This window comes from Falco peregrinus, chromosome 6 (assembly GCF_023634155.1).
Source record: "Falco peregrinus isolate bFalPer1 chromosome 6, bFalPer1.pri, whole genome shotgun sequence".
NCBI lineage: Eukaryota > Metazoa > Chordata > Aves > Falconiformes > Falconidae > Falco > Falco peregrinus.
Genome location: NC_073726.1, coordinates 15,702,326 through 15,717,773, shown reverse-complemented (window position 1 = coordinate 15,717,773; position 15,448 = coordinate 15,702,326). Strand labels below are relative to the sequence as shown.

Sequence of the window (15,448 nt, the reverse complement as noted above, 5' to 3'; positions counted from 1 at the left end):
TGTGTCTAGGGATGGGGGTTGTCATAGGTACTTTTCCAGGATTTTTTTTTTCTTGTGAGACTCTTTGAATTGCAGAGGCTGGCTGTTCTATGGACCACCAAGGACTGGAAAGACACTGGTTGCTCCTGCACTTGCTAGTGAATGTAGCCAAGGTGCCAAGAGAATTGCCTTTTTCATGAGAAAAGGTACTGACTGCCTGAATGAGTGGGCAGGGGAATCTGAACGTCAGCTTCGTTTATTATTTGATCAGGTAAAGTTGAAACATGCCATGTGTTCTGTCCGAATTGTAACTGTGATTTTCTGCGGTCAGTATTTTTAAGAAGAACTCACTCTTGGTTTTTGCTATTTTGTCAGTTTCTTCCACTGAAACGGGATTGCCAGTGTTTCCTTTTTCAGCAGATTGTTTAGGGGCTTGACATCTTGAGATGGGTTGGGAAAGATTAGTAAAACAAATGAGAAAAAGTTGCAAAGCAAACCCCATCACCAACTCAAAACAAAACCCCAAACAGCCACAAAAAAGGTTTCAGGAGGCAAGAACCAGTGGCTTTAGATGAGAGGGAAGGAGATGCAGGCTGAAAGCATGGTCATTTAAATTCTCAATGCAAGCTTGCCTCCAGAACCAGTAATTGAATGCCTGATGCTAGTCTGAAAACTTGAGTTCCAGTAACTTTCCAACCATAATGTTTTTCGTGCATTTTCACTTTAAAATAGCGCTGGTTTACTTCTGTCAACATACCTGTGTTTTCATTCTAGGCCTACCAGATGCAACCTTCACTTATGTTCCTGGATGAGAGAGATGGTATTGCTCCCGTGCGATCCAGTGAACAAGACCAAATTCACAGGTAGTACATTCTCTTGTATCTACGTAGAGGTTACTTGATCTTTGTGAAAAGATCACAAACTTCAAGTGATTTTTAAACAACAGTTGAAAACAATTCCCTACGCTTGATATCAGCACAAGGTCTGTGTTACCTTCTCTGTTTCTTTATGTCTTAAAGTGAATGTTTCACTAAGCGGCATCTCATGAATAAAAGCTTGTCCTGTTTGAGCGATCATTGGAGAAGGTCATGTGGAATGTAACACAGTGTTCTAAACCAGTGAATGACAATTACTTTTTTTCTGTTAGCTCGATCATATCTATGTTCCTGGCACATATAGATGGCGTAGGGAGCAGAGGAGACACTGTGGTCATTGGGGCCACTGATGGGCTGGATGCTGTAGATCCTGCTTTACGAAAACCCGGGCACTTTGATCAAGAGCTCCTCTTTGTTTTGCCAGATGAAGAGGTCAGAACTTAAACCCCACTTTCATGCTAACGTGGCAAAGTCCGTCTTTACAACCAAACGATGTATCAACACAGTATCACGGAGCAGTTCAAGTTGAAATTGGTATTCTACAATAGGGCAAAATCTGGAGAGATTGCATTGTACTGGGGAGGGCAGTTGTGGTGCTGAACAGATATGATGAGGATGATTTTAACAGGTGGTTCTAGAATTAGTTGTGATTTCACAGTGACCATCCCAGAAAATGGCATGCTGCTAGTCACAGAGATGTTGAAGAAAGAATGAGTGTGTGAATATTCATGAAAGTTCACGTTTGCTTCTTCTTGAAGTGCTCTTGCTCTCAGTTCTTGGTTCAGGAATGGGCAGTGGAAGTGTCTGTGTTGGACCGTTCCCAGGCTGGGAATCCCAAGGGATGCCTCTAAGTTTTTTGAGATCTGACATTATTACTGGAACTTATTAACAGGGACTTCTACACTGCACAGGTGCAGGGCTCGGGAAGCTGTTGGTTCAATGGCAATAGCTAAGAAATGAAAAAAACAGGTATATAACAACCTGTAACCACCAAAAAATATTGGGGTAGGGGATGGGTGGGGTAGAGTGGTGATGGTGGGGAGATAGCACGCAGAACAGGAACCCTGCTTTTGTGTTTTTTCTCTGGCTATGACTGATATTTCTTTTTCTTTTTGGAAAAAGGGTGAAATGCTTGGATTGGATTGAAGGTGAAAGCGCACTGAAGAGTGTATCTGACATAAATGATGGTTGTCTCCAGTTTTGATCTGCTTTCAGCAACAGGAGAGGCAGATCTAACACTGATTCCTTACTGGGGAAGAATTCTAGAAATCTGCCATCGTTAACCTGTGTGCCAGGAAATACCGAACTGAAAGTCTTGCTAAGTCAGAGGTGAGGATGGGCAGTGTTCAGCATTTTGCTAAATAGGAGAGAATTTTCTCTGACAAAAAATATCTGGTTACAGATAAGTTGTTTTCCGTAAGTTTTTTCAGCTACGTCTTGTTCCTCATTAGGTCTAATTCTTGTTTTATGGAATCTATAAATGCCTTTTCTCACACTGCAGCCCCCCAGAAAGAGTTTAATGTAACAAGTTGGGAATGATTGTGTTTCCTGCTTCAAAAAGCAAAGAGCGTCTCAACTGAACTTTCAAATACTGACAAGTTTAGCAGATAAGAAAAGTGTTTGTATTAGTGTGAGGGTTTGGGGTGGGGGTTGTGATTTTTTTTTTTTTTAATTTTGTTTTAAAGAGAACTCTTGGGACGGGCTAAAATGCAACCACTTTGCGGGCTAGGAAAGGGATTTTCAAGATTCACACCCGAGACTGGACCCCTAAGCCACCAGTCACATTTCTGGATGCAGAAGCTGAACAATGTGTTGGTAAGTTGGAAAACAGAGTGGGAAACAGAAAACTGCACGTGACTGAGTCCTAAAGCATCTGGTCTTGCTCCAGGCAGTTCCTAAGCTCTTGTGCCTTGCTGCAGAGGGAGGCAGGGAGGCAGCTGGCACATCTTGGGAGAAAGGAAAGTTTGATGCTTCTTTTCAGTTTCTTTTTATCTCTCAGGACGTCAGGTGGGGTTTGGGCATCTTCCTCGGCAGCAAAGTTTTAACTGGGAGGCTGCTTCGTAAGTGCAGGATGTCAGGCTGCGAGCCATGTAACAAAACTGCTCTGCAGTGCCTTAACTCTTTTTCAGTTCTCTCTTATCCTGTTAAATTTTTGGTTGCGTGCAAAATCTTTCAGTGCTGTACTTTAGAAACCTTGGCCTTGACTTCTGTGTTGCCTAAGATGGACCTAACATTTGATTCTTGGTTTGTTTTTTAGGAATATGGTCGGTGCTGTTATTAAATCCTTATGTGCTGAAGCTGCCAGCTGTGCTTTGCCTCACCACTATCCTCAGATATACAAAACCAGGGAGAAACTGCAGTTGGATATTGCTTCTGTTAACGTAACAGCAAAGAGTTTTGTCCTGGCTGTGCAGAAAACTGTTCCAGATTCACAGAGGGCTGTGGTTTCACCTGGGCGAGCGTGGTCACCTGTTGTAAACCCACTGCTTGAGAAGACACCAGCAAGAATTTTGCAGGCCTTGCAGGGAGTCTTTCCCCACGCCGAGCTTGTGCTAAAGAAGGACCAACGGCAAGGTACAACACCACCACGGACTTCCTTAAAATTCTGCCAAAGCAAAACCTTTGGATTTGTGCAATCAACACACTCAGACTTCTCAGCCCTAGTGACAGTAGGATTTTATAACGTACGTGTACAGCGCTGGCTGGAAGCTGAGAGTGACCCGCAGTACGCAGTAGGGAGCTCTGCATTCTCTACTTGAGCACCCTGTTTTGGACAGTAGCTAACATCGTATTTATCATTGGTAGAGGTGGATCTAAGGTTGAATGTATGAGGCACCTCAATACTGAAATGGGGGGAGAAGGGTGTTTTTACATCAGTGCTTCTAATTGCTGCCTGAAGCCTGTCAGGACCACAGCACAAGTGGCTGAAGCTAAATCCTGGCTTAGCTATTGTGGCTTTTAACCATAGTCTCTGAATTGATGTGTTTGTGGATCACACTGCACACTTGCACATGAGATCTGAATGTTTTAGGAGTGTATCGTTCGGGACTGGGCTTGCACAGCATATGTGAGCTCACGCTCCTGACTGCGGCAGCCCTTCCAAGACTGAATCTGTCATTTGTTGAGAACAAATTAATGGAGCAGCTCACTCAATTCCTGATTAATGGAGATCCGTAAATAGTTATGGTGCTAATCTCTGAAGAATATCCTACCAGTATTACTCCCAGCAGAACTGGTAGATGGTTTGTGTTGGTAAAACAGAGGCAGAAAGCCACCACCAACATAAAAGCAGGGACACTGGGGGACTGCTCATTTCACCCCCTCTCTTTTTCCCATTATCTCTTCCTGTGGTGGTCTTTGAGGAGCCTGATCTAGAAGATGTGTTGGTCTGTGTATTTTTGACTCACTAGTCCTAGACTACTGCTGTGTTTTTCTTAACTGGGAACATTAAACCTAAACAGATTTAGTGGTGTTTTCCTTTTTGCTTTTAGGCAGGAAATCCATTTTGTTGCTTGGCATCCCTCTATTAACATATTTTGACCTTAAGCAGCAGCATTTGAGAGCTGTACACAAGTAAGCACAGGCACATGACACGACTGAAGGCACATTTGTCACATAGGAGGGACAATTCCTTTTTTGTGATGTGGTGGTTGCGTCTATGGTTGTATACCTGCCACGTCTAGTCACTGCCCACATATCCCACATGAGCATCCCTTCTTGTGACAGGAACTCTCCGGATCTTGATAATCTGGAAGGGTGCACGGAGAGATTTGTCATGTGAAAGGACTGTTGCCACTTCCCTCATGCAGTAGATGCACGTTGTCTTCTGCGATTGAGGCAATGGCTTGTGGTCTTCCAAAGCATGTCATCTGGTCTGATGGATCCTCTGGTAACGAGAGGCTGGGAGTGACTCAGCTCTTCAGGCAGGCTAAAGACTGGTCATCTCTTCTGAAATGTCCTGGAAATTATGAATTGTGACCAGGTTTCTTTTACAACATCAGCCCTCCTCTTTCCACATAGGTCTTTCTTTGTGCAGGCTGTGCTCCAGGCTGACTTGGCTATGTGTCCCCTCTGAACTGAAAATGGTGGAGTTTCAGTCGTGTAGCCATTTATCCAGACCAATAATGCATCTTGCTGAAGGGTTAGTCTCGTTTTTCCAGGCACAACACTACACCGGCTGAGTTGTGAGGCTTTTTAGGAGGTACCTTGCACCTAAGTGGTTTGGAAATGAAGAGAGATTCAGGTCTACTTCTGCCTGCATAGAAATGTCTGTATTGGAGCCAGAGTGAAAATGTTACCTTATTGTGAAGGAGTTGTTCTTTTGTTGGTTTGGTTTGATCTTTTGGCTTCACATGCTTGTTTTCCGTAAGGTAGTTTGACCGATACGTAATTCTTTCTTAGCCTCTTCTACATGGTCTGGTTTTCCTCCCCAAGCTTTCATGTTCCCAGTTGGTGCGAGAAGCTCAAATGACAGCACCAAGTATAATTTATATCCCACTTATCCATTTGTGGTGGGAGGCTGTTGGAGCTCCATTGAAAGCTGCTTTTACAATGCTACTGTGGAACATTTCGGCATTTGCTCCAGTTTTGCTGCTTGCAACATCTGGTGTGTGTCACGCAGATCTCCCAGAAGAGGTATTTCTCTCAATACTTTTCTTACTTTTTTATACGATTCCTGTTAATTTACCGATCCTTTAAGCATTGGAGTACTGTGCACTCTGAAGCAAATTCCTACTGTTATTCCTCAGGCACCCTAGCTTAGACAAAACAACGCTGAAAACATTTGGCTCAAGTGTTTTCCGAGGCAACAGACTGATTTTGTCCCAACTTGTTCTCCCTCGCCACACACTCATGCTGCTTAGACGGCTGTATAAACTTACTTCAGGCAGTCATTCCAGTGACTTCAAGATGGATAGGTGTGTACTTCATTAAGAATATATGGTGCTTGAAATGTAAATGGGAAAAAAGAGACTTTTACTGGAAAAGGAAGGTGATCACACTGTTAGTGATGCAATGTAATTACAAATTTAAATTCTTTAATAAAAATTTTAATTTCTTTCTCCATAGAGGTGAAAACTTTATAAATTCCATTTAAGTAACTTGGAAATGAATTTTACCTTGTATTCCTTAACAACACTCAGTAAGAGTACATGCCTAGCTTTCTAGGCATCTGAGAGTGTGCATTTAAGGAAGGTGTTCAAAACCCGAAGTTGCTGCTCTGATTATTTTTTGTCAGTTACTGCGGGGGAGGAGAGGGGGCTTACCTAGATGAATTTATCAACTGCTTTGAAAGAGCTTAACATTCTACAGAGGTTTTTAGATTGTTAATAAGTTCCTTCTAAAATAAGTACTGAAATTCCTTCCATCCCTTTTGGTAGTACAGATTGATAAAACAAAGCAAACCTTGGAATTCTGCAACTTCAGGCACCTCATGCGAATTAATAAAACATGAAAACAAACGCCAAATGACCACCTTAACAAAAAGCCTGCCCTTGACTGCTGAACCCTGCTTGTTCCCTCTATAGCTGCCATAAAGCTTCAAACTGAAGGACAGAAAGCTGGGTAAATAACAGATAAGTAATCTTGGAGGTGGTGAATGCCACCACTTTATCAGTGTATCACACGGTCCCTCCACTGAGCTTTAAATCTAGAGGTGTTCCTTAGAGAAGGTAATTTAATTTGCTGTGCTAACCTGGGAACACCTAGTCTTTTAAGGAGAAGAAGACAACTTTTAACAGTCTGTCTTACCAGATGGTTCTTGAGTTGAATTTAGAGAGGTGCTCATCTTTTCGGAATAGAATATAAATTTCTGTGGCCTTACAGCTGGTGTGTCTTTTCTCCTCATGTTTCAGGTAGAAGAATTCTTTGTTGATGGTTATGATACAGTTTTCAAAATCCAGTTGCCTAATAAGGAAGAAAGAAGGAATTTTTTTGAGGCCTTAGTTGTAAATCAAGCTGTTCAACCTCCTGCGCCAAAAGAGAAAGCAGGTGAGGATAACCTCCTCTACATCAAAAACTTTGCTAACTGTAAGAGAACAGCTATCCAGAGTTTGCTTTGGTGGCCATTTTCTATCAAGAATTTCTCATATGCTTGTGCCTGAGTGCCATACATTGAAAGTTTCTGATTAAACGAAGCTTGGTGGCCCTTGGAAGTACTGCCTGTTGCCCTGCTGCCTGAGCCTTGACAGCGGACTGAGGAAGAAATAAGAGCGCCAGAGGAGCAGGAGGGGGATACGTTGCGTGGAGTTAGGATTTTCTAAAGGGATGTGACCGTTAGACTTGTCGTTGAGAGGCGTTTCAGAGCATTTGCAAAGGCTGCTGGCCCAGAGGAGGTAAATGTCGATCTCTAAGACCATTTTATCTGTGGGCCTTCATAATTTCCCTCTGTGTCTATTTCTCGGGGTTTGTGTGCTTTTCGTAGGAAGCTTTCTCTTGGCTTTTAGCACCAGGAAGTGAATTTTGCTTTTACTTTTGGCGATTCCTAGAGGCTCTCGAACGTGTGTTACTTGAGTATTCACTGAAAGCCCCAGGCTCCTTCTGAACACATTTATTGAATGTTTATTGTGTGAAACGTGGGAATATTCCAGTTGGAAGGGACCTACAGCGATCCTCTCGTTCCGCTGCCAGTTAGACCAAATGCCAGCACCGCTGGCTCATGGCAAGGCCTTGACATGTAGGCATGTGGCAGGCCCGAAAAGCAGAGAGATCTCTCTCTTTCTAATTAGAAACGGTATCTCTAGGATTGTTCTCATAAAGCCTAGAGCTCTTGAGTTGACTGGCAATGGTTTCTGTGAGAAGAGGAGTAGAAGCAGCAGTTGTCAACGTAAATGTTAAGAGTCTATTCTCTGTTTCACCGGGGGCTGCTCCTCAGCATAAGATCAGCCATAAGGCCTGTGTGCTTTCTTCCTTGTCCCGTACACTTTGGATGTCTCCTTTTCTCATTTAATGTATGGAATAAGCCTAAGCCAGGGCCGTGTACTTCAGTCAGCTGAAATGTTGATAGAGCTTTGCAGTTCAGCAAAGTCCTGCTCCCCTCAGCGTCCACTGACTTGTCTTTCCCTTTACTTCCACTTTCTGAGGCGGGAATAATCTAGAGAAGCAGAGATGTCCTCATCTGAACCAGCCATGAGGCTCCTTTCACGGTCCGAGTAAAGAAACTGGCACCTCTGGCTCCAGCTACCTCACCTCATTCATGTTGGCCATGGAAGATGTGTTTCCTGACCTAAAGGACTTTGGAGTTTGACCGTGCAGTGCTGTAATCGCAACGGGACTGTATTCTTTTCCTGCTGTTGCCCTCCTGTTTTCTCGAGTGCTTCTTGTGTGTGTGTGTGTTGGGGGGTGTGTGTGTGCGCCTGAGTTTCTGATTTTTAGGGAGCTGTGACTTTTCCCAGGAAGAAAGAAAGTCAAAGCAAACATTTCTCAGTCAAAAAAATAACAGCAACAGTTGTGTCTCTGTCATGGCAAAGAGAGACCGTGTTACAGGTACAGGAGACTTCACTGATCCTGTACTCCAGAGAAACAGAACCCCTGACTTCAGAAATGTGTGTCATTCCAGGTTGGTGGGGACACTGTATGGCTCGTGCAAGACGTTCTCGGGTAGAAGAGCAACAGCGGATGGGTGTGGAGAAAGCAACGGGGATTCTCACACAGCCAGTGATTGTGGATTCCTATGGGGTCAAGGTAAGTCCAATTTCAATTTTGTTAATCCTGAAGTAGGCTGTTTTCTTGCTACAGGTACAGTTGTCAATGGAGTCAGACGTTAACCAATGCCAACTAAAACTGGGAAGGATACGTAGCTTGTGAAAGAATTCCACCCGGGATGGACTAGGTTGTGTTTCCACACCTGGTGTAGACTGCTGTTCTTGCTTTTGGTGAACTAAACTTGAGGAGGCTGCGTTCTCTTCCTAATTTCCAGTTGAAAAGGGCTTGTTGAATTCTCAAATAGCCCACTCACAACCTGCCAGTACTGTTGGAAGGTAATGTCCTAACAGTTCCTATGACGGATTTGGGGAGGGGTGTTTGCATTGACATGCATGTGTTCACATCATCACTTTGCCATTTATTGCCACTTCAAATGAGCCCATCCTCTGTGCGTGAGTGGGTAGAGCCCTGCTCCTTTGTGGCTCATTCCTAACGCAATGACTGGGGATGTGGTACGTACCGAAGCATTGTGGATAGTCAGAGGCCATGTTGCTGCTGGAGTCGCAGGTGAACCTGAACAAATACCACCAGGACAGGAATTTCTTTTCAAGTTCAATTGCATTATCCCAGATTTCCTTTCAAATTGCAGTGGGCAAGGAACTTTCACCACCTTCTCTGGTAACTGCAGCTGTCATCGGTTGTATCCACACTTGAGCTTGGGTACAACAAAGAGTGAAAGAAGCATTACCTTGGACTACACCAAGTGCATCTACCATCAACTGCTGGTCTTTCTGTTCAGTTCCCTCCCACTGAGGCAACAGGTCCGACAAAAGCCATTGATTAGTTCCTAAAGCAAAAAGGGAAGATCATAAAGGATGTTAGAAATTTGTGCAAATCACTGGTTACTGTAACTAATTTGTTCATGAAGACTTCTGAGTCTGTGCTATTTAGAACTCCCAATGCTGTTCCCAGGATACCAGTCCCATCTCTTTTTGCTTGTTTTGGGGGGAAGAGGGTTTGTTTATGCAGCCGTGCCATCCATCACTTTTAAGAGCACTTCAGGAATGGTGCACGAGCTAGATGGACTGCAGAAATGTTAGTTAGCATTGATAATTCTACTCTTTTGAGGGACCATGGTGGGTTAAACAACTGCCGCTGTTGGCCTGTGTACTGGATCATATATAGTCCAATGTTAGATATTGGTGGAGACAAAATGTCTTTCGCTGGTAAAACGACATCACAGATCTACCTTTCAAGGGTGATATCCTTTGAACCTAAGGTTGCAAATGATCAAATACAACAAAAATGTGTTATGGTCACGATGAGCGACTGGCTGCTTCATCCATCCATGTGTGGTTCATCCCGAGTTCCTGTAAAAAAGGACAGAAAAGGAAATGTGCTCGGTTGGAAGTACAAACGGCAGAATTAATTAAGAGGAGGAAGAAACCCATTGAGTAGTGATTCGGGGTCTTTTTCCTGAGCAATCTCTTGCTTCCCTGGCGTAGAGATTTTTAGGCATGACTAGTACCATTGGTCATATTTCAGTTTGGGACATCTTTACTGACACAGGCTGTCCAGCATCAAACCCAGTACGTTGATTTACGTTGCCTCTCAGACTCTTCTTCAAGCACAGATGGCACGTTCTCCACTCAAGAAGTGAAGTATAGACACATTACTCTCTTTTTAATTACTCTGGATTAATTTTTTTCCTTTCCTCCAAATTTCTGACAATTCCATCCAGAAGAGTGATGAAGAGAGGTTACCTTTATGGGGTGCTGTGCATTTATCAAGGTGTGTGTATTTGAATTCATGATGTCAAGTTGAGCTTTGTACGTAAATGCAAATTACACAGTGCAGCAGGGCAGAACTAAACCTCAGAGAATGATGATGACCGAAATGCATCATAAGGGCTGACATGATTTTCAGAAGGAAAGACTACGGAAATTGTTCTTGAGTTAAACATACGATTCCTAAAACCACGGCACGTGATAGCTCGTGTCTACATTCATGCCGCAAGTATTGGACAAAATGCATGCAGAAAAGGCTGGGGTAAGGAATATATTTTAAGCTAAAGGTGTTACACTATGCATAATACAGATTGTGGTCAAGAACGCGTAATACATAAATCGCAATTAAGCATTAAATTTGTCTCAGAAAATAATATGCTCTTTCATGTCGCAACAAAATTACTACATTAAAACACACATTATTCCTCTTCAACTGAGCAAATCCTGATGGTTGATTCTCTGTGTGAGTTTTTAAAGAATGGATAAACTGCTTCGGAGAATGCACAGTCTTGAAACGTGAACATCACAGACATGTTGGTGACATTGAAAAAAGTCAGAGTTTTCTCTTCACAGTTAAGGAAAACCCCAACTTTCCTGGGATTTTCCTGCACCTCTAACTGTGTCCATGGATCGGTTCTTGCCCAGCAAAATTTAACACTTAAGCCCAGAGCCCAGAATCCTTCTTTAGGTGACAGAGTTATTCTTCCTTTCCTTGGGGCAGATTTCCTGGCTACTCCCAGGTCCCAGTCACTGCATTTTCCCACGTCCACCTCCCAGTAATGCTTGCCGGAGGAGAAACCTTCTGAGCCCAGCACGCAGACAGAGGAATCAAAACTGCCCTCATGGAGAGTCACTTTCTGGACCTGTGATTGATACGTGAAACTCTTCTTGTCCCCAGCAATAGACAAGTTTGGATGGGCTGTGTCCCAATCAACCACGATGTCATCTGTAAAAAACAGGTATTTGGGGCTTTCTAAACACTTTTCTAAAGAGAAGAGAAGGAAAGGGTGCTGCACTGCAATTCACGCCATTGAGTACAGACATGAGTAAGTGCAGTGTTTTACCTGAATTGCCACGAGCCTTTCTGAATTCTGAAAGCAAATACGAGACAAAAAGGAAAAAAACCAAGGGTGAGAGAAAGCAAATTCAAAACATTGACTGGAAAAAATTTCCAACTCCAAGCTGAGACATCCCAGGCTGAGACTAAACTCTGCAGGTTAACGGCTGCTCAGATTCCCTCTTGCCCTCTCCAGCGCTGTGATTACCTGTGGGGGCTGGAGAAGGATCTGAGGCTGGGCTGAGTTTCCCGCCTGGGGACTACTTTCTCTCTCAGGTCCCACTCTGCCGCCTTGCCAGTGTTTTGGGTGGATGTCCCACCTGCCACGCTGCACATTTCACAGCATGTGAGACCCCTGGTCAGCACCCCGGAATGTCCAGAGACACAGAAAGGGACCAGTCCCCTTTGTGACACTCCGCGGAATAAATGTCAGCCACTTCTTGTGGATTTCTCGGGTGGGGTTGGATACAAAGGAAGAGCTTGGGGGAATTGTCAGTAACCCTCTGAAGAGAGGAGGCACTGCGCTTCCCAGAGAGTTTCTGGGTACGTGCAGCCGTGGCAGCTTTGTACCTGAGAGGGTGGGCAGGGAAGGAAGGCAGGGGAGATGTGGCAGGCAGAGAGTCTGCTCTACAAACCAAGCTGGTGAGAAGTCAGATCGGACCCAGTAAACGTTAAATAATCGAAAGAGCCGAATCAGCCGAGCTTGTGCATTTCTGTATGGATGTGAAAAGACGACCCAGCAGGGCAGGATCGTGGAGTCCTGACACGTGAGCTTAAGGGGTTAGCTCCAAGGCAGGCATTGATGCTCCCTGAAGTTGCATCTGACATGCTTCTGATTCTGGCAGGGATGTCTTCCCTACCCCATCATCACGCACCATCCGTCCAGCCCCCACGTCTGGTTGGTGGCCCAGGCTCTGCAGCCCCATCAGCCCCATCAGCCCCATCACAGCCCCATCACTCCCTTCCTTCACTCTCCGACCAACACCAAAGGCTCCACCAGCCACAACACCACAAGCAACACCCTGTGAAAACCCCTTAAATGGCACAATTGGGTAGCGTGCAAGGCTGCTGTGCACGTGAGGGCTTGGCAGAACGAAGGGAGAGCAATCAGGGCTTCCCAGGCACGAGCTGCTGCCAGCCGTGGGGGCAGGGGCTCCCTTGCTTCTAGACACAGCAGCACCCAGTGCCTGAACAGGTTCAGGTCCACTGTCCTCTGTCAGGGGAGACCTAATAAGGTTTTCCAAGCCAGTCCTGTCTGGATGTCTCCATCCCAAGAAATGATGAAAAATTCCTCTGGCATGTGGGATAGTTCATGATCATTTGGAGATACTCATCATGTGGCCATGACTGGGATTTTTGCCACCAGCCATAAACGTCCACTTTCCTTCAATGGAGCCCAGCCAGTAACAGGCCCCTCTAGACCCTGGAATATACTGCCAGCCCTGCAAATGTATGTAGGGTATGAAGAGTCAGGGTCCTCCTGTATAGGAGAAACGTTGCACTGTCAAGTCCCTGTTAATGAGCTCATGTCACAGGCAGGGAAGATCTCTAAATCCTGATATTTCACACTTCAGTATTCTTCCTTAGGTTTGCTTAAATGCAAAGACACCCGAAACAGTAACCCCACTGCAGCTGTTGTGTGACTTGCACACAAAGTGTGAAGAGGCGAAGTGCAGCCCACCACTAGCTCTGGAAATGAATCTTCACTGCCAAGAAGGACTGGTTCGTGGGATCTCTGGCAGGGGGAAGTAGCTCACCTCCTAAAATAAGGAGGAAAAGATGGTCGGGAACCCAGAAGACGTTACTTTTTTTTCTGAAAAATGGAGAAAAATAATTAAAAAAGCACATGCATACATGGCCTTGGAGTCACATAATCTGCAGCATTTGAATATAGCTAGCAAAACAACACTTTCAGCCAAATAATTCATCTGGAAATGTGATGAGGAACACAATTATTACAAAAGGAAGATAAAAGGAGACATTTATAGTTGCATTCTGCCTGAAAGGTGATGTTGAGCAGCAAGGCTAAGGCTGAGATGCCCTCCGAAATTTCTTCTCAATGAAAGCTTCAAAGGTCAGTTTTTCTTAAGCTAAAGTATTTTTACAGTACCACTTAGAAAAATATTGCTTACTTCAGAGCTATTAGCCTCTTGAATAAATTTAGAGACCAAGTGCAAAGCCAAAAATCAGTTTAAAAGTTCCCAAGAAAAAAAACCAAACCCAAACTTCCCGATTTATGCCAAATCTGGTTTTCAGTGTGTGTCCATGGAAATCTCTTAGACACCATGCAGTGAATTTAAATGATAAGGGGTAATGCTTTTAGACTAAATGAGGCTAGATTCAGATTAGATATAAGGAAGAAATGTTTGATGGTGATGGTAGTGAAACACTGAAACAGGTTGCCGTGTTGGTAGGAGGTGGTCGATGCCCCATCCCTGGTAATGTTGAAGGTCAGGTGTGATGGGGCTCTGAGCAACCTGATCTAGTTGAAGATGTCCCTGCCCACTGCGGGGGGGGTTGACTAGATCACATTTAAAGGTCCCCTCCAACTGAAACTATTCATAAAACGCTAACCTCTGCTTCCTTTCTGTAGATTTCTGGGAAGCCAGATGCCACCCAGGTAAGCAGGCAGGAGGAGGGCGGTGAAAATGCAATGGCCAAATGTCCAAGCTACCTTGAAACGGCAACACCAGTCACCCTGAAATTACAATGGCATGATGTTAGAGATACACCAACTAAGCTGGAGTCACAGGAACATGATGGGCTTGGTTAACAGGAAAAGAGGCTGTAATGCAGCTCTTGGGAAGACCGAGAAAAGGAGTCGCTGATAGGTATCGGATGCGGGGGTGGGATGTGGACACAGTTCTGGAGAGGACGCAGCAATGCATGGAGCAGAGAAGGAGATTTATTGTAAAGTGTGTGGACTTGCACCCCAGAAGAGGACATGGCTGTGAGAGCTCCAAGGTGACTCTCGGTTCACCAGTGATTGCATGACCTGTTCCAGGGAATGTATAAATTACTTGTTGAATCATGCCAGGACTGCTCAGAGCCTGGAACGCTTCAGCCCATAACCCCATGTGGAGAGAGGTCCCTGAGCCATGCTGCTCATCAGATGATTCCCATTTCCCCTCCAGTTCCTGTTGTGGTGAATCCTGATGGCCGAGTCCTGGAGCTGCGAGTGCCTGTGGCTCCAGGTATGCAGAGGGAGATGTCTGAACTCTGTACTCTGTGGAGACCTGTTGCTACAGGTCCTCCTAAAAAGCCTGTCCCCATCTTTCTTAGAAGCCCCCTTTAAGTACTGAAAGGCTGCAATAAGGTTTCCCTGGAGCCTTCTCCAGGCTGAACAACCCCAACTTTCAGCCTGTCTTCACAGGAGATGTCTTCCACCCCCCTGATCATTTTTGTGGCCTCCTCTGGACCTGCTGCAACAGGTCCATGTGTTTCCTTTGCTGAGGACTCCAGGGCTGGATGCAGTACTGTGGCAAATGCTCTCATTAGCATTTCCTGTAGGAAACTGGAGTGCACACAGAGATGTGAATGCAAGGAAAAGGAGCTATCCTAATCTGGTACAAATCAGTAAATTAGAAAATGCTCTGAACTGCGACGAGCGAGGGGAAGCATGCGGCCGACTCAATATGAGTGATAAAGCAAGCTTCGATTTATTACGGCGCGATTATGTCTTATATACAGTTCCAGTTAATTATGCCTACTAGTCATCTGCTGATTGGCTAAGCTCTAAAGGGTTACATTTTCATACGTCCTCCTACTTGCGGTTTCTGCGGATAGCTAGCTACATATTGTTTTTTCCTCTCTTGTCTATGCGAATTCCTCAAAGTTATTTACAACATTAGGCACAAGGTCAGTGTTTTTCTCAGCTTCCTTATCAGCATGCCTCAGCATAGCTGCAAGGCCTGCTTCAGCTAACTTATGCTAACTTTGTTTCACAAAGATCTTTAAGGGAGTCATGGCCATGATCACACAGCCATTCTGCAACACTGAACCAGGATGTTCTTTCAAGAGCAAGTTCCATAACCTCCCACTGCAAAGGCTGGTTTACCAGGCAGAGACTGATGGGAAAAGAGGGCTGGAGAGGGAGATAGCCTGAAACA

At 44.7% G+C, this 15,448-nt stretch overlaps 1 long non-coding RNA gene across 2 annotated transcripts; it reads left to right on the top strand.

Annotated features, from left to right (window-relative positions):
• Positions 1–225: 225 nt before the first annotated feature.
• Positions 226–6,837, top strand: LOC101920102 (uncharacterized). Of its 2 annotated transcripts, XR_008747809.1 has the most exons (7): positions 226–250; positions 754–842; positions 999–1,076; positions 1,159–1,388; positions 1,977–2,183; positions 2,540–2,669; positions 3,112–6,837. It is a non-coding gene; the product is annotated as an uncharacterized LOC101920102 (long non-coding RNA). The 2 variants fall into 2 exon arrangements; XR_008747808.1 differs by lacking the exon at positions 999–1,076 and having other exon boundaries at positions 229–250; positions 1,279–1,388.
• The last annotated feature ends 8,611 nt before the right edge of the window (positions 6,838–15,448 follow it).